The sequence below is a fragment of the Brassica napus genome, unplaced genomic scaffold (genome assembly GCF_020379485.1).
Source record: "Brassica napus cultivar Da-Ae unplaced genomic scaffold, Da-Ae ScsIHWf_2882;HRSCAF=3666, whole genome shotgun sequence".
Taxonomy (NCBI): domain Eukaryota; kingdom Viridiplantae; phylum Streptophyta; class Magnoliopsida; order Brassicales; family Brassicaceae; genus Brassica; species Brassica napus.
This window is the reverse complement of record NW_026016134.1, coordinates 3,407-22,118: the sequence shown is the minus strand read 5'-3', so window position 1 is coordinate 22,118 and position 18,712 is coordinate 3,407. Positions and strand designations below refer to the sequence as shown.

Sequence of the window (18,712 nt, the reverse complement as noted above, 5' to 3'; positions counted from 1 at the left end):
GGAGAGGGGCTTACAGTCAGACATGCCGGCACGATCGATGGTCCTTTGCATAGTGGCGTTGAGATAGGAACATGCCTTGATCGTTGTACTCAACCTTGACACCTAAGAAGTAAGATAGACGTCCCATGTCTGTCATAGGGAACTCCTTCTTGAGGCTTCTGTCAGGAGAGCCTTGCTGCTGCCTGTCAAGATTTATCATCAACATACAGTAAAAGATAAGCAAGTTCACCCTTGCCACTATATACGAATAGCGAGGCGTCGGATTTAGTGGTGACAAAAGCCAAGGTTAGCGAGAGATTGACTGATGCGTGCGTTCCAAGCCGTGGGGGTTGTTTTAGGCCATACAACGCCTTTTCTAGCTTACAGACATAGTGTGGATGCTCCTTGCTGACAAATCTGGTGTGGCTGGTGCATGTGGCTGTGCATGTATTGTCTTCGGTGATGCGGCCATGTAGAAAAAGCATTCTTTACGTCTAGCTGTCTGATATCCCATTTGTTGTTGAGAGCTATGTCGAGGACGCGAGCGAATGGTCGCAGGCTTTACTACTGGGCTGAAAGTCTCATCGTAGTCAACTCCTTCTTCTGTGTTTTTCCCATTAGCTACTAAGCGTAATTTGTGATGCTTTAGATTTCCTTCTGCATCAAATTTATACTTGTACAACCACATAGAGTTAATGATATTAGCATTTGGTGGGTCTTGGGACCAACCTCCAAGTCTTATTAATAATTTGAGCATCGTATTCCTCATGCATAGAAGGATTCCAATTTGGATCGAGAAGAGCTTTATGGTGAGAAGTGGGAATGCGAGACTGAGAGGAAGTGTAAAGAGAAAAATGTTTTTAGGTTAACAATACCTGCCTGTCCAGTGTTGTCATGCGATGTGTGTTGGTGCGACAGTACTACGAGTGGCAGGAGGCAGAGCAGTGGGTGGTTGCTGAAGTGGTTGAGTTTGAGCCGGAGCTGGCGGAGGGTAGGTATTGCACTCACCGCAGCAAGATTAAGAAGAATGGTTCTGAAAGAGGAGATGGTTGGTCTGAGCAATCCAAAAAAGTCATATGGAGAGGTAGTTAGACTGTTTTGAGCAGCTGGGAATATGGACTCATCGAAAATCACATGTCTGGAGAGGATTATTCGATTTGTCTTGAGATCCATGCATCTATATCCTCTGTGACTAATTGGGTAGCCGAGGAAAAGACATGGGGTGGAACGACGAGGTGAGAGCTTATTAAGGTTGGAATGGTTGATGTTCGGGAAGCAGAGGCATCCAAAAACTCGAAGGTGAGAGTTGGTTGGGGTCTTACCAAACAGAAGAGAATGAGGAGTTTTGCGAGCAATGAGGAAGAAGGTAGAATGTTAGAATGTAAGAATATGAACAGCAACATGAGCCGCCTCTGCCCAGTAAGAAGGAGATAGCTGAGCTTGAAAGAGAAGAGAACGGATGGCGTTATTGATGGTCCTAATCATCCTCTCAGCTTTCCCGTTTGTTGAGAAGTGTGAGGACAAGAGAACCTGAAAGTAATGCCATGTTCAGAAAAATATTGGTGAAATGAAATTTATTGTTGTTATATTCACCTCCATTGTCGCATTGAAGAGATTTTATGGTAGCTCCAAACTGAACTGAGTTTGACATAAGCAGAGAAGTGCATAAATTTTGAAAACACTTCACTCTTACGCCTGATTGGATAGACCCATAGATAGTGAGTTAGATCATACAAAAACACAATATAATATCAAAAAACCACTCAAACTTGGTAATGGAGATGTCCATAAATCGGAGTGAATATATTTCGAATGGTAAATACGTTGAGTTATTGGATTTTGAAAACGGAAGTTTAATCTGTTTGCCAAGTTGACAAGCATTACAAAATTGTATGCTGTCTATTACAAGAAAAGCTAGAAGAAGAGATCAAACTCTTTAATGAGTCATTATTGCGTGAGCCAGACGGTTGTGCCACATCGTCGGAGATTCTGTCACAAAATCAGAGTGCTGTTGAGTATAGAGAACCGAGGGCACAGAGTATAAGTCGCCTGAGCTATCACTGCGAGAGAGAATGGTTTTTTGGACTGAAGATCCTTCCAGAGAAACCAAACAGGTCAAATTCGACAGAAACACCAATTGTCTTTTGTAAACCGACGAACTGATATTAAATTTTGACAATAGCAGGAGCAACAAGAACGTTTTTGAGGTTCAAAGGACGAGTTTCGAAGTGATGAAAGTGTTACCAGAGGATGAATGATGAAATAGGAATTGATGATCCGTTTCCAACAACAACAGAGGTTCCGGTGCTCAGTTATTAACAGTTTGAAGGTTACCTGAAGAGGAGGAAGCCAAATGTGATGAGGCACCAGAGTCCATGTACCAGTTTGCGCTTGGTTCTGTCAGCGTCATTGTGATGAACGCCTCCGCAAAGTCGCGGGTTGGTTGAATCATGTTTGCCTCGTGTTGTTGTTGTGGTTGTGGAGAGAACGAGCATTGAGATGGACTGCAGGGGGGAAGGGATTCCATTGTGCTGGTCCTTGTTGCCAGTTGCGTAAGGAGGCATCCAGTACTGCGATGCGGGTAGCTCCAGTTGTTGTAATAGGGTCGTTGGTGGTTGTTGTTGAAGCGAACTCGTCTGCGGTTGCCTCTCCTGTTTCCACGATTGTTCCTTGCTGTCGCTGATGTGTGTCCGTGATTTTGACGGTTGTGTGCTTGAGCGATGAGAGCTAATGATGAAGAGGCCGTGTCACTGATAGAGTGGAACTCTTGCAGGACTTCTTCAGACGCGTCTCCTCCAGCTCTAGCATATTGCGAGCTTCTTCAAAAGTCGGGAACGGCTTTTGATGTTTTATCACATTGATAATGTGATCAAAACTTCTCGTTGAGACCATTAAGCAAGTACATAACGAGAGTTTTGTCGCTCACTGGTGCGTCGACGTTCTCTAGGAGATCAGCTATGGATTTTGAGATCTTGCGAGTACTCATGAATAGACTGATCACCAATTTCCTTTGTGCATAGGTTGTTGTCAAGTTGAATGGCTCTAGAGTCTTTGTTGTTGCGGAACTGATTTTCAATCCGCAGCCATATGTCTCTGGCAGTACCACCGGTTTTGAAGGATGATTTGAAAAGGGGTTCGCTAGGTTAGAGTACCCATGATCCCATCTTGACTAGGCCGTCGCGTTTCTTCCATGCAAGTCGTCATCATCGGTTGGTTGAGATGTACCATCGAGATGACCCAGCACATCAAAGGTGAGACAATGTGTGAGAAGGAGTTCCCTCCAAGCATCATAGTTGAAAACGTCTAGATCGAGCACCAAGGGTATGTGAGGTTTGATGTTCGTCACTCCAAAAAGCCCTCTCTTCATTCGCCATTTTGACAGATTAGAGAAGGACAGTTGAAAGATACGAGAAAGAAGAAAAAAAAAAAATATGGAAGCAAAAATGAGGATCAGAAAGAGCTGTGCTCTGATACATGAAAGTAGTCTAAAGATGCTTGATTTATTCATCGTTGTGAGAGTTACATATATAATCGAGTTTGTTAGAGGAGAGTATGATCTTCCTATATTACAGGAGATTTACAAACTAAACAGATATATCTGGAATATCTTTCAGCCAGGACGTTACTATGTGGCTCACCGTGTAAAGATCTTCGGTCTCAGATGCTGCAGCCATATGTAAATTCCGCAGTGGTCAAGACTCGAACCCAGGGACAGACACTCCAGCTGGAGCTCCTATACCACTAGATCAAAGCAACTTGGTTGTCTATGGGCCTGTTTCGTCTTTAAACCTTTTAGATTTTAATCTTAATTATTATTTTCCATTCCAAATAAAGAAGTTTGTTAGATCCAGAAACGCCGTATTAACGGACACATAATATAGAAAACAAAGTATAAATGAAAATGATGTCACTAAACACCACCATACTGAAAATTTTTTAGTTCCAAGAAACCACCAAAATAATCCAGACAAAACATCAACCGATATAAAAGAACCAAATATACCACAAAGCTTCACGATGACCTTCAGACGAGAGTAAACGTGTGAATCTACTAAGCCTGGCCCTAAAATGGTAACGATGTTTAAACGGTACTGAGGATGCATACATAAAGCATGCTTTAGTGGTGTTATGGAAAACAAGTGAAATAATCCAACGCATACTGTAGGAGCTATGGTAATACATCAACAACCAACCAAAACATTATAAGCATTATAATATGTGTTTAATAAATTCTTAAAGTAGACAACATTGTAATCAATTTTGAGGTGGGTCATCATCGGTGTTCCATGCGATGAGAAGATATTACGAACTATGCAAAACTAAACTTCCAAATGAAGCACTGACATCAATGACGAAGGAGAGAACAAAGAAGAGAAACAATGTAAAGAGAGAAGTCAAAATGTCAAACTTCTGATTTGAATAACCCGTGATCTTTTGGTCCAACACAGAAAAGGAATCAGGTGAATCACATCAAACTATTTACGCTTCGCAATCAACGTTTGGAATGGTGTATAAGAATTTCTTGGTGTGGTGACAATTGTAGTGGTGAGACTAATGAATGTGATGATGCTAGACAATATTTCAGAGAAGAAGCTTGAGTTGGTTTAGTGTAATGGATTATGATAACTTGGTTCAGATAAGGGTCTACTATTTTAGCAGCTGAGAAGCTTCGTGTCTATGACTTCATACCCATAGGAAGCTTGTATTCTCTCTTACATGAGAGTTTTATAGCAAATCAATGCTTATGACAAATATATAGCTCATCCAGGTACTTGCATATTCAACATGCATATCAAAATAGCTTTAAATGATTAAGGTTTAGTGCTTAATCTCTTTGATTTTGATTCTTTCGAAATATATGAGCAGAAAGAACCCACTAAATTAAGATGTACGACCACGCAAGAACTCTGCCAGTATGTACATGTGTACAATGAAAAAAATTTGTGGCATCATCTCTTATCTACACATGATGTGTATGATGTGACAATATCTAACAAGATCTTTTTTTTTGGTAAAAATATAAATATATTATTATCAATTTCAAGATTTTTTACAGAAATACAAAAACAAGAAGAAATAGTAGAATAAAGAAAACAAAAATCTAACACCAACTTGAATTAGACTAACACAGAGACAGACACAAATTGCAGAACCCACAAGCCGGAAGCCTCAGCTAATCCGCACAACCTTTTGCTGCAAAAGGAAAAATCACAGTTATAATGAAAGTCAGAACCCGGAACCGGTAATTTTGGCATCTCCGATGATCTGCTCTTAAAGATTGGTTCGACCAAGAACAGCTCGAGGAAGACATGTTGAGCATCCACCTACACGACCAGACAGGTACGCTAGAGGCCATGTACGCCCACATCAACAAGATCGAGCATTTATTGGACGCAAAGCCCCGATGAAGCCACGCGACAAAGACCTGCAAAAAAAAGGGGTGAGAAGAAGCTGCACCTCCCCCCCCCCTTAGCACTCCATACCACACAAACGAGCCGGATGAACACATCCCAAGAAACACAGAGACGCTCGGGCGCTCGGTTCAGGTGGTGGGATGATGGGTTCAAACCCATGGAAAACACGAGATGCAACCTACCCGAATGACCAACCGGATAAGAGGGTCTCGACACGGACAGTCCCTGAGAACCAGAAAGAAAGCTGACCGACTCGATCGGTACCCGGAAACGAACGCTGAAGAACAGCCGAAGGATGGTACCGGAAGATACTCGATGAGCTTCACGCAAGAAACTAACACGAGCGCGAGGGAAAATGCCATGAGCAGAGGAGGAGAGAAGCAGGTAACCGACGCAGAGGTTCCGAACCCTAGCCATAGATGACTTCTCGTCGGAGACCTAAACGCTGAGGCACACGCCAAGCCGAAGCCCACCAGAAACACACAAGACGCAACCAGCAAGGCCTACAGGCGCACCGATGAAGAAACACCGCATCTACTGAGAAGATGACAACAAGACCTGCCCTTCAATGAGACACCACGCGAAAGGAGAAGTCACGCGCCGCTGCTCAGCTCCGCCAGAACAACGAGAAGAGCCGAGGGGGGAGGACAGGTATAAGACAGATCCCGAGCGAGAGACCCCCCTCATAGAACATGCACCACCAACCGACCGAGATTCACCGTAGATCTAAGATTAAAAAACGACCACCGAGAAATCCTGATCCCAAAACTCCGACCCACCCTAACCACCGACAACCGCTACACCTACCTCACCGCATCACCAGAGAGACTCAAGATGGCAGCCGGTTTCAGCCTAGATTCTTCTGCCGACAAAGCTTGAAACCCCAGAGACGCAAGCATGTCGGAGGGAGCCAGAGGATGAGAAGAGGGCAAAAGAAAGAGAGAGAGAAGAGAGAGAAGAGGAGAGGAGGCCCTCCGACGCCGGCGAAAGGGCAACCACGCCGGAGGTAAACAAGAATTCACAATGGAAAGAAAGACAGGGGAGTTTGTTCTAACAAGATTTTGCGTGAACAGACAATTTCTCTCTCACATTTTTATAACATAGAGAATATTTGTATGTCCTTTCATTTTCACGTAATTTTTGTGTTTTTTTTTAATTCTACAGTTTCAGTGCAAGTTTTTGGTTATAAATCTGGTCTCATGGATATTGTGTGGATCAAATACTAGGCTTCTCATTAAGGTTTTTTCATTTCACACCTTTACATCTGTCTTTCTCCTTTATGCCAGAGATTACATATTGATGTTTTTAGTTGTGTGTCATTGTCATAGTGTTACTTTCGGTTGTGTATAAATTAATTCATGGATATGTTGTTAGTTAGTAACTACCATGTTCGAAAACACACTCTCCATAGTTGTTTTAGTCCGACCATCACGAGATTTGATTATGATATTGATAATTTTAGAAAAAGGTTTAAATGTTCATTATTTTGTACACTAGTAATTCAAAAATTACATGTTATGTTATATATATATTTTTGGGAACACTCACATGTTATGGTATAGATCTCTCTTATTTAGATTTAAAACTCACAAAATTATGAAAAAAGATTGCAACAACAAGAATTGGAGTAATTGGTTTGTTGGTTGGTGGTGGTGTATATAAACAGGTCTTGGTTGAAGATAGACATATTGGTGATTTTCTACTCATTAACCTAAAACGAAAAATAGTCAAAATGGACTTTAATTCATAGTAAAAGTGATAGTAACCAGTAGACCAAGAGTAAAAATTAGATAATGCGCAGATTTAATACTCCATCCGTTCCTAAAAGATCTATGTTTTAGAATTTTTCACACTTTTTAATAAATATATTAAAACTTAGCTATAAATGTATAGTTTTTTTTAATTTTATATTCCTATATTTTTAAACCAATAAGATTTTAAAAATTGTAATTAATGTTCTTGAACTTCACAATTGCTCATTATTAGTTGACAAAAATTACATTGAAAATATAAAATATGTATATTTTTGATATATTGGCCTTTAAATATATTAAAGGAAAATTGGGGTTATTTTTTTTTTGTACTTATGTTTTAATAGATTAGATGATCCAGAAGATCATTAATCCATGTTTTCTTGTCCACATTAACTATTGCAACATCATCAAATATGAGGTTATATCTACAAATTGTGTGCTTTTCCCTTCTCTATCACTTTCTGCAGTGCAGATTTGGCTTCTTCTAAGGTCTCTACACCAAGACTTTCCTCAAAGGCTAGCCTTTGTATGTTAAACTGCACAAATGTAACAAATGATACACACATGCAGGAGAAACTGATAAACCCCTCCCTCGCAGAATCATTATAAAAAGGTTATATATAATGAGGTTACCTTAGCACCTTGACGAACTCTTATGTCGATCCCTTTGCTGTCTACAGAAATGATAGCAGCATCGTCTACCTCAGATTCAGTAGATAATAATTCTTAAGTGGCTTTGAGAAGATGGCATTTAGTTCCTAACACCATGTAGAGATATACCAAAACTCTACTTTGAGTCATTAAGTAAGATCAATCATTAAGGGCTTAAACTAAGTTAAAATTCACCTTAAGGTTTTGCTCGCCTCCATCAGCAGCTATCTTATCTGGCTGAAGAGCCTCGTACTCATTGACATGATCCACGCGACAGTGCCAAAACCTCCAATGAAATATATATCACTGAGAGAAAACAAATTCATCAAGATTGTTACTATGTTTCTGATAATTACACTATGGTGTGTGGCTAAATATGAATAAGAATACAGAAACCTTATGGTGTGCATTCTAAAATATGTGAAAGTTTCCCCACTGTTGGGAAGGTCCTTGGTGATGCTTAGCCATATACTGTTATGAGCCCATTCCTGGAGATCAAGAACAAGAGAAAACTTATGACACAAGTAGTACCATTTCATATATTATACTCAGCCAATATGATTAAACAGAGACACTGACTTGCTCATTTTCTGGCAATGGATAGACATCGCCGAATAATGTAGCTCTTGCATTCGATAAGCAATTCCATCCGGGTATCTGAAAAAACAAATCCACCTTCAAAGAACATAGAAAATGGAAGAGTGCCAATATTTTTGTCTAATATTAAAGATGACTTAGAAAGCAAGCCGTGAAGACTAAATGGAAAGACTTGAAGAGCAAGCAAAAGTAGCTAGGTAGAGCATGGTGGATCATGTTTACCTGAACAACGAGGGGTGCATCTAGGTTCAGCTAAAATATTCCGAGTGTGAATAGCCAAGGGTGAAAATGAAAAGATGGGGTCTAGAAACAAAAGTAGGAGCTGCATTCAAAAACACAAATTACAAGAGAGAGAGAGAGAGAGAGAAGAGAGAGAGAGAGAGAGGAGAGAGTGAGAGAGAGAGAGAGGGGAGGAAGGGGGGGAGAGAGAGAGGGGAGAGAAGAGAGAGAGAGAGGAGAGAGAAAAAGATTTACGTCCCATAGGATCAGGTGCAAAATCTACCAAAGATCCAAAGGGGTAGCCTTCTCTGCGATGGTGCATTTTAGACATCACTGTGCATAGATGCGCAAACCTGGCCTTAAAACCAAAAATAGATACAAGAAAATAACATCTTTCCTCATCACCCTAAGAAGAAAATGATGTTTGAAGCATTTACTGCTCCATCAAGTTCCTAACAGCTAGAGCAGGTGGAGGCAAAACCATGAGCAGAGGTTGCGTTCTGAACACCACCGGAGATAGGGGTTTCTAAAGAGACCGGCGCGAGTTCCTCCACCATGAGGAGGAAGTGCCAGAGATGTCTCCACTCGATTATCTTATGACTTCCTTTTCCCCACTTAGACTACTTCCAACCTTTTCCTTCATAAAGAAGCAAAACAAGCATATGCCAAAAGAATCAATACTTCACAAAGCTTCCTGCATAACGTGAAAAAACTAGAGGAGAGGAGAGGAGTAAACTACTGAGACAGAGAGATATATCCGCTGGTAAAAGACCAAACCCTTTGTTTTCTGCTAAGTTATCATCGCTTCACAAGGCGCCTCCTCGTTTTGAAACAGAGCATGAAGACGAAGAACTCCATGATTCGATCCATTAGGTCTCAGCTGGTGTTACCCTTGGACTGCGAATTGCAGAGCCAACAAGAAGACGAAGATAAAGCACGTGGGTTCAGGTTAAAGATGGCTTTGGTTTTGGTAAATGGAAAATATAGTGAAGTGAAGACAGTAGCTTCCATGGTCGGCAAGGAGAAGGTTTCTGTGTTCTCTTAAGGTACTTTCTTCAACATGTTTAGTCAGCGCCTATTTGGATATGAACAAAATTGAAATTCCTTTAGATGGGCAAATCACGTTCCAGCTAGCTATGAGTTTGTATCCCAACCGTTCCTTTACTCTTTTTCTTCTTTTAATTTGTAAATTTGTTTATGAAAAACATACACGTGAAGCGCCAAAAAAAAAGACTTGTGGTGGTGTGAAAGTGTATATATACTGGGATAAGGTTTGGTGACAGTTGTTTGTTCGAGACCAGAGAGATTCATCTGAGACAAAAAAAAAGTAGTTTTGAAAGGATTCATTTGAATATACTTTCTAAACCAAAACTAACAGGTATCAGGTGCAAACGTGGTGTGCATGATTCTAAAGCAGGGACTAGTGATGCCTTCAAGGACATCAGACCAAGCTCGCTTACTCAAAAGTCTTTTTTTCATGCTTTCATGTTTCTGGTCAAAGTTGATTGCTCTTGTTTGCAAAGCGTTCAAAATCTTGAAAACAGTTAGTTACTTACTTGTGTACTAATTTCTGTGGCAAAAAAAGTTGTCCATCTATTGAATATGTTCTTATCGGTTATCCAAACTAACACAACATGTGCCTCAAGCTTTGGTGTATTATATAATATCAAACTGTCTACCTAACCCTTGATCCACCAACGAACCTCTCTGGAGTAATGTTATAGTGGCTTACTCTGATCATTCCGTACCACCATCTTAACGGATGAGCTTCTGTGTTGAAAACCCACTCGTCTAATGAAATAACCATGAATGCGAAAAGAGAAGATATAGATACTTAAGAGTGTCAGCTAAGAAGAAGCTTTGCATCTTGTTTTAGCACCTGTATTGCCTTAAAATGAAGAAGGAAACATTAATAATGATGAACATGGGTTTCTGATTTTAAAAGAAAAAAAAAAGAGAGAAAGAACTTGCATCCTGCAAGCCAACGTATCCAGATTCTATACGAGAATTATTCTCAAATGCTTGAAATATATTCCATCCCCACACTTGATATGTCTTGTTTCCAGTTAACCGCCAGAGGTAAAATAGTGACTCAACAGTTTCTTGTCTTAAGATGTTCCAACACTCATATCCTCAAACAGTCATGTTTTTGTAGGTATGACCAAACCAACCTACTTACAAACAGATGCGCAAAGTAAAACCTCTATTCACCAAGCACACGGAAGATTATGGAAAGCTAATACTTGTAAATTATTCTGGAAGCTAATGATCGATTTGTAGCACATTTGATTCATTAGTTTGTCTGTCGACATGACAACATTTATAATTTTAGGGTGCTCCTAGAGACTTAAACAAAGGGGCTTCTCAAACAGCTCAAGAATATGTAAGCAACATGCAGGAGACAAATCTTGAGGCTGATCAAATGATTGTATTAGTGGCCAATAACATAAGCAACTCACGGTGAGAAGAGAACACTTTGGCTCTTGCCATTACACGCAAGAGAAAGATCTCAAAAGAGAGTGATCATCCCCCAAGTGCTACATAGCTTTATCATTTACTTTGAAAGATTTGATCAGTGGCAATATGGTGACAATGCTACCTTGATGTAATGTTGCAGTCTCTGTTATAAGACAACTAACTTTTATTTAAGATCTCACCAAAAGAGTGTGATTCTCCGGGTTTAGATACCATACTTTTTTTTTCAAATAAAAGGAAAATGCACTGTTTGTTCAAAAATAAAAAAAAAGAAAATGCACTGCTAAACTTGAGGAGTATCTCATCTTATCCGAAAAATCCACTCATAGTTTAGTTTTCTAAAATAAATATGACTTGTTCAAATTTTCTATAAAATTCCAAATTTTTAACATACATTTCATCTTATTTGCTCGCTTTATCTTTGAGAACAGGTCAAAGAAAATAGAGAAAGAATATTCTTATACTTTTTCTGTTTCATTGTATGCTTTTAGATTAAAAAACATACTAATAATTATAGAAGAAAATCAAAAAGAATTATTAAAATAAAACTTAAGATAACTTAACCAATCAGCGATTACCGATTCCAACATCTCCGGGGGAACAAAGCAAAGCTTTCTCTTCTTTTTTTTTTTTTTGCCTGGGAAAACAAAACCAGACTTGCATGCTGTGAAGACTCTGAAATGCAACCATCCCATCGCCTCTTCTCTCGTCTCTTTCATTCTCCGGCGAAGGGTTACAGCAGAGCGACAAATGTAGGCGGCTCACTTCACGTATTGTTGCTATTCGACGACACAAACAACGGAGCTGTAGAGACCCATCGGAGTTTTAGCTCTCTTATCCGTTCCACTTGGCAGTTAAGAGGGTTTCTATCTACTCGAGGAGGTCTTGGCGGCGTGCGACTCGATGGAGATACACCCCTTATTGATTCCTACTCTTCTCACCGGAGTATGTCTTCTTCTTCTTCCTTGTCTTAAAATTTTCTTGGTTTACTGAGTACTAATGATACTTAGTTTTGGTATTAACAGATTTGTTCACTCGGGCTAAACAAGTCAAGAGAATTGAGATCAATGATCAACATAGGTACGTTATGCTTCTTACTTTTCTTGTAATGCGACTAGTATCACCGTGTGTCTTGTTTGTTACATCTGTTGCATTTCCTGTTACGTAGATACATTTAGTATTCATGGTTTTTTAAGTTTCAATGTTGAAAACTTTGCTCTGTTTGCTGTATCCTCTTGGAAGATTCTGTCTGGTGTCTTTTTTTTTCGGTGGTAGAATATGACGTTAGCTAGCGTCTTTCTAAGTTTAGTTTCATAGTTTATGTTTTGGTCTTATGGTACTGTTTTTTGGTTACATATCATGAGAAGAGAAATTCTTACATGTACTTGGCGTAGAGAATCATGAGTGAAGCTCTTTATATGTGGTCCTATTCCTGAGTTATGTTTTTTTTTTTTTGGTGTGAAACATCTTGCAGTCAAGAGCTGTCACTACTGCACTATGGTGCAACTTCCTTGTGTTTTCTCTCAAGTTTGGTGTTTGGTGGACAAGTTCTAGCCATGTCATAATGGCTGAAGTGGTTCACTCCGTCGCTGATTTTGCTAACCAGGTCTGCTGTTGTTTTGTTTTAGCTTTTGTGTCCAGTTTAATGTACTGATACATTTTGATGTTGGTAGGCACTTCTTGCTTATGGTCTCAGTAGCTCAAGGCGTGCACCAGATGCTCTTCATCCGTGAGTCTTGATTGATCTTTAATATATACTCTATGCTAGTGGAACAGAAGAGCTTTCTTTTGTTTGAAACTCTCTTGAACAAAATTTTGATTCTTTGCTCAGCTATGGCTACTCAAAGGAAAGATTTGTATGGTCTTTGATATCTGCTGTTGGCATCTTTTGCCTTGGGTCTGGTGCTACCATTGTTAATGGAGTACAGAACTTGTGGACTTCTCAGGTGATTTGGCTTGGAACACTATCTGCTATTTGATTCTGGTTTATTAGATAGTTTTGTACATTATCATCAATTTTGATAAATCTTCTCAGCCACCTCCAAATATGGAATATATGCTGCTGTGGTAATCGGTGGCTCTTTTTAATTGAAGGTAATAACGTTTTCTTAATCTAGCTATCCTTCAAGCCTACACTAAAAATCATTTTATGTCTTAAAAAGGTGCATCACTTCTAGTTGCATACAATCTGTGAAAAAAGGAGCTGCACAAGAAGGCATGACCATAAGAGATTATATATGGCGTGGTCATGATCCTACTTCTGTTGCTGTTATGACTGAGGTATTAGTTTACTACATTTCTTGTATCAGATTTTTTTTTAACACACTGCTAAATTGTTTTATGACCTCAACTGTTGTAAATGCACAGGACGGCGCTGCAGTGGCAGGTTTGGCAATAGCTGCGGCTTCTCTGGTCGCTGTTAAGATGACAGGAAATGCTATTTATGATCCTATAGGATCCATTGTAGTTGGCAATTTACTTGAATGGTATGTTCTTCCAACTCTACTAATTAATTTGTAATATATTACATTTTCTAAAACCAAAGAGTATGTATTTTTACAAGGTGGCTATTTTCTCATACAACGGAACCGACATGCCTTGATTGGAAGAGCAATGGATGATCAAGACATGCGTAAAATTCTTCATTTTTTAAAGAACGACTCGGTACATATTTCTTCTTTCAGAACTCAGAAAATATTTATATTAAAGCATTAAATAAGAAAACTTTTGGTGTTGTGTAGGTGGTAGATGCTCTATATGATTGCAAAAGTGAAGTGATTGGTCCTGGATCCTTCAGATTTAAAGCTGAAATAGGTTAGTCTCTTCAACTGCTCAGGGATTGGATTGTACCCTTGGTTGTGAAAAAAAAGAAGATAAAAGGCATAGCCTTAGAGATTGAAGAAGATGTTTCTGGAGTGATTCCATTGGTCGTTGTGTTAACTGCTATATGTGCAAACAGATTTCAATGGGCAGGTTGTTGTCCAAAACTATTTGAAGAGAAGTAAGCGTGAAGAGTGGGCAAAAATGGTAACTATATTTGCAGCCTTTTATCTCACTATCTGCGAACAATACCATTGGTTAACTATGTGGTTAGTTACTTTAAAAATATCTGAAAAAAGTGTGGTGTATTTGTACAGTTTCGCGAGGCTGCAAAGAAAGGAGATGATCCTGTAATGCTCAACATTATGTCAAACTACGGTATGCAATTCACCAAGTTCTTCTACTTAAGGATTGTCATCACAGTTTTATTTTTCCAGCTGGAAACAAAAGCTGAGTAAGGCATGATGTTGCAGGTGAGGAAGTTGTGACGGCTTTAGGAAGTGAAGTAATCCGTTTAGAGAAACAGATCCGAGAGCTTGTACCTGGAATCCAGCACGTTGACATCGAAGCACACAATCCCATGGACCAATCTCTATGATCTGAAAAAAAAAAAAGTTGCTGTTCTTCAAGGTCTGAGTAGTAGTTATGGATAATTCTATTTTGGCCTAAATAATGGAAACCAAAGGTATGGCTGTAGTAAGAAGCCTGGCGCTCTTGGAAAAATAGACAGAACCACATTAAAATCACAGGTATGTGAGTGTTATGTCTCCATACTCGTGTAGGTTCGACTCTTTTTGCTCTACGTTTACTCGAAAGACAAAGGATTAGGTTTTGTCAGTTACCAAAAAAAAAGGATTTAGGTTTTGTTTTGTAATAGGGCAGCAATTGTATCTCCATTAGAGAATACTACTAGCGATGCAAAGTGATTTTTTCTTGATCATCAGCAAGTAAACTTTATGCACAAAACTAGAGAAAATCGAGCTGCTTGGTACTAGCGCATTAGGCAATTACGTAATAACATAAACCATTCTCACGAAAGACTGATCTTTCAGAAACCACTCTCATCAAACTGTCATTGGTTGCACCACCACAATTACACCTTATGTTTATACTTCTGGCTTTAATTACGGTACCAACTGTGGTGACACAATATATAAGAAAAAAGAAAAACCAATATTATACAACCGTTTTTGTATTTTTTGGTTTAATCTGATACAGTTTTAATTTAAGTCTAATTATTACAAAAATCAAAGTCTCACATCGGACAAAACAAGTTTTACGTCATGTGTATTATAAGTTTATGCACAAGTACTTAATGTCGAGCTTAGTAACGCAAGCTTGTGATCCGAGTGGAGACAACAAGGTGATGGGATATTGTCCCGATTGCCCGGTACTGGTTAGGTGAGGTCGAGTTACGGGTCCAAGTGGAGTTCGGCGCTCGGATCAGCTTAGGCTAGTAGTTCCGTTAGTCTCCTAGATCGGAAAGAATATGGACCAGTGACTTCTGAACCCACCAACTAGACCGCTGGTAAGCGGTTCCAATGGACCATCGCTTTTGGGAAGAGTGTGGGTTTTACTAAAAGCGAAATTTCCCGGTGTGAAAGGCGGTGCTGTAGAGATTGTTGATCCCAACAGTGACCTTGCAGGTAGAAGAAAACCAAACATGAGCCACGTTGTTATGGAACTCAACGAGTGTCTGGCTTTAGAGATGGCTCGTGCTCGCTGAAGAACTGGGGAGAGACTCAGTGGTCGAGATGACCATGAGAGATTCAGTAATCTAAACATTTCATCTCTCCTGGCTCATCTTAATCTCCATGTTCCTCCTTCTCACACTCAACCATAGTTACCAAATGACTAGAATATAAAGCTAGGAGCCAATAGATTCAAACTGTAACTTACAAAAGTTTTTTTTTCCTAAACAAGACAACCCCAATGATAATAATACTAAAAACTAAAATTCGAACCGGTGTAGAACTAAACTTTGTCAGTAAACAACCTGAAAATCCCCTGGTAACTAGATGGCTTACACTTTTGGTGAGCTATACCCTTTCATGTACTTTCAAGATCACTCGTTGTTTCCCTTCATAGAGAAGTTCAGCAAAAGCATATGAATACGCCAAGTGGTTCTTCTTTGAGATATAGGGAGAGATGTAATCAGTAGAAAGACCAGACGTTCCTGAGATCTCCGCAGGAACAAGAACCTGAGGCTTGCCTAAAGCTATCCTTTTCCCAACTGTATTAGCGTAAAACAGACCAGGGAATGGCTGGCACAAATACATCACTCCTCGAACTTATGTAGAAGTCAATAACATTCTCGTACTCTGAGTTTTCTAACTCAAGATACTTCGACTTCTTGCTTGCTGGCATTATCGTCTCCTGCCATAATAGACAATCTACATCAGCAAAAGGGTAATTAACAACTTCACATACTTAAAAGAATGAATGATACCTTAGTAAACGTTTTGGGGAAAATGTCCTTAAGTATATTGAGGCTGCTCTCCCATCTAGGCTGAGTCAGATATATAGTCGTATCACTCGCAAACCCAAGCTTCCTCAAGAACAAAGCGATCTCTTGTGCGTTGTAACAGGTTTTGGATCCCACACGCACCTGTTTCACGGCAATTCTTCTTCTCAAGTATCTCAACTCTCAAGTCTATGGCTACGAAACGGCCACCAGAGTTCAGCCGCTGAATCATCGACTCCACCAAGTCACTCACTCCTGGTTGCAACTCCAAGGAGCCGAACATGGCCAAACAAGAAACAGGATCTGTCTCGCCATCCAGCGAAGTCTTCCTCAAGTTCACGGAAGGGAAGTAGGTTGTGACTCTAATGTTCCCTTTTGATTTGAAGATGGGATCGATATGCTCCTTGATGTAGTCTTCTGCAACTCGAGTGGGGACCTTAACGATGGCGATGTCTCTTAGAGAAACGTGGCTTGGCAGTTTCTTCACAACCTTGACAACGCTTTCCAGCTTTTAACGAATTTATCTACATCATAGATGTCTTCAAAGTTCCTGGTCAAGCAAGCAATTAAAACTTGTTCATAAACCTCACAGAGAAACATCAAAAACCTTTGTGATGACACAAAAAAAAACACTAACATTTCATCACCAGGTTTGCTTCCTCTTATGTCAGGAAGCACAAGAGTTGCTCCAAGATGCTTCGCCACCATCACAGCATCAGTAATCTAAACAAACAAAAGACATCAGAGGAAAGAAGAGAAACATGTGACCATTAGAGTCAATATGAAGAGTACCTGAGAGATATGGTATTCAGGGCCATTAGTTAAGGAGAATGTAACATAACCTTTGACGATCCGCTTCATCTACAACACCAAAAAAACATTGAAGCAAACCAATTTCAAAAAAACAGCAGAGAAGATTTAAAAAGCAGAACTGATCTGAGGAAGAAAACAAATACCAGATGAAGAGATTGACCAACAAGGTTTAAGGTCATGGCTATCATGCATCCAAGGTCCTTTAGTCCCTTCACTTACTCTAACAAGTCCATCTTCCACAACAGCTACTTTTGATCCATGGAACTCAATATCATGTGCATCTCCTTCAACTTTTTCCTGTTTAAAACCACAACACGCAAATAAGAGAAGCATTTGAAGTTTCAGCTATAGAAAAAAAAAAAACAAAAAAAAAACAAAAAGCTTGAAGCTTTCACAATCATTCTCTACAAAGTCTGAGTCTTTATGATCCACATTCGATACAAAATGAAACCCTAAACTAGATCTGTGATCCACAAATTCGATCAGAACCCCAGTTGAAGTGAGCTCAGTCACTAACAGGGACATGGTTAAGTACCTGAACAGCATCAAAGTAGTCTCTGTGAAGCATTTGTCCGAGCATTACAAACATGGTGATGGTGAGGATTGCAGCCAACAATTTGTCTCAAATCCACGCCCATTTTCTTTCTTCTACACTCTCCGCCTCTCCCTCTCCCTCTCCCTCCTCCCTCTCCCTCTCTCTCTCCAAATGGGTTTTGAAGGGTTTCACGGAAATTGAGGGGAATTAGTGGAACTAGAGTCCGTGTCCGCGTTTCGCGCGGATTACATGTTTAATTAAAGAACAGTTTAATTAAATTGGAAGTTTTAAAGTTTCTGAAAGTGTAAGTTAAGTTTGTTTCTTTTATAATGCGAAGACGTTGGAAGCGTTGTGTGATCACTTTTTTTATAAACTAAGTAAGTTTGAATAATAAATTATGTTGATGAATTTAATATTCCTAAGAGAAAAATAGTATTTGAGTGTGCCTATTTAATTGACGTAGAAAGCTGTAACGTAAATTTTAAAAAAATTGACTGGTGTCGTTTGCTATGAGGCTTAGGATAGACATTCCTCCTTTTTGGAAGCGTTGTATGATATCAATATCGTTGTCAAAGTAGAAGCACGATCCAGGTGTGGTTGTGAGTGATAGTTTCTGAGAAAAGTGAAATATTTGTAAAAATTTAGTTTGACATAAACTTTATGTTTAGTTTATTACCTTCATGTAACCGTAGAATGATACTGTGATGATTACAATTTAGTTTTTCCTGGTAGATATGCGATTTTACTCCCTGAAATTAGACGTCTCCTTGTCCCACAAAGTAAACGTACCAGTTATCTACAAATAATATGTATTATATTTAATTTTTTATATTTTCTATATATCTAGGGTATTAGGGTCATTTTGGGCATTTTGGGCATTTTGCTACATGTCATCTCTACAATTAAAAAATAAACATGAGACGGATAATTTTATTTAATGTTGGTAATATCTTATGCATCATCTATAAAATAAATATATATTCATATATAC

General features: G+C 39.3%; 3 pseudogenes; 1 reads left to right on the top strand and 2 right to left on the bottom strand.

The window, feature by feature from the left end:
• Positions 1–7,527: 7,527 nt before the first annotated feature.
• LOC125602524 lies at positions 7,528–9,698 on the bottom strand (annotated as a pseudogene).
• A 2,071-nt stretch (positions 9,699–11,769) lies between these two features.
• Positions 11,770–14,507, top strand: LOC125602521 (annotated as a pseudogene).
• Positions 14,508–15,764: 1,257 nt separating this feature from the next.
• On the bottom strand, positions 15,765–17,824 carry LOC125602523 (annotated as a pseudogene).
• Between the last annotated feature and the right edge of the window lie 888 nt (positions 17,825–18,712).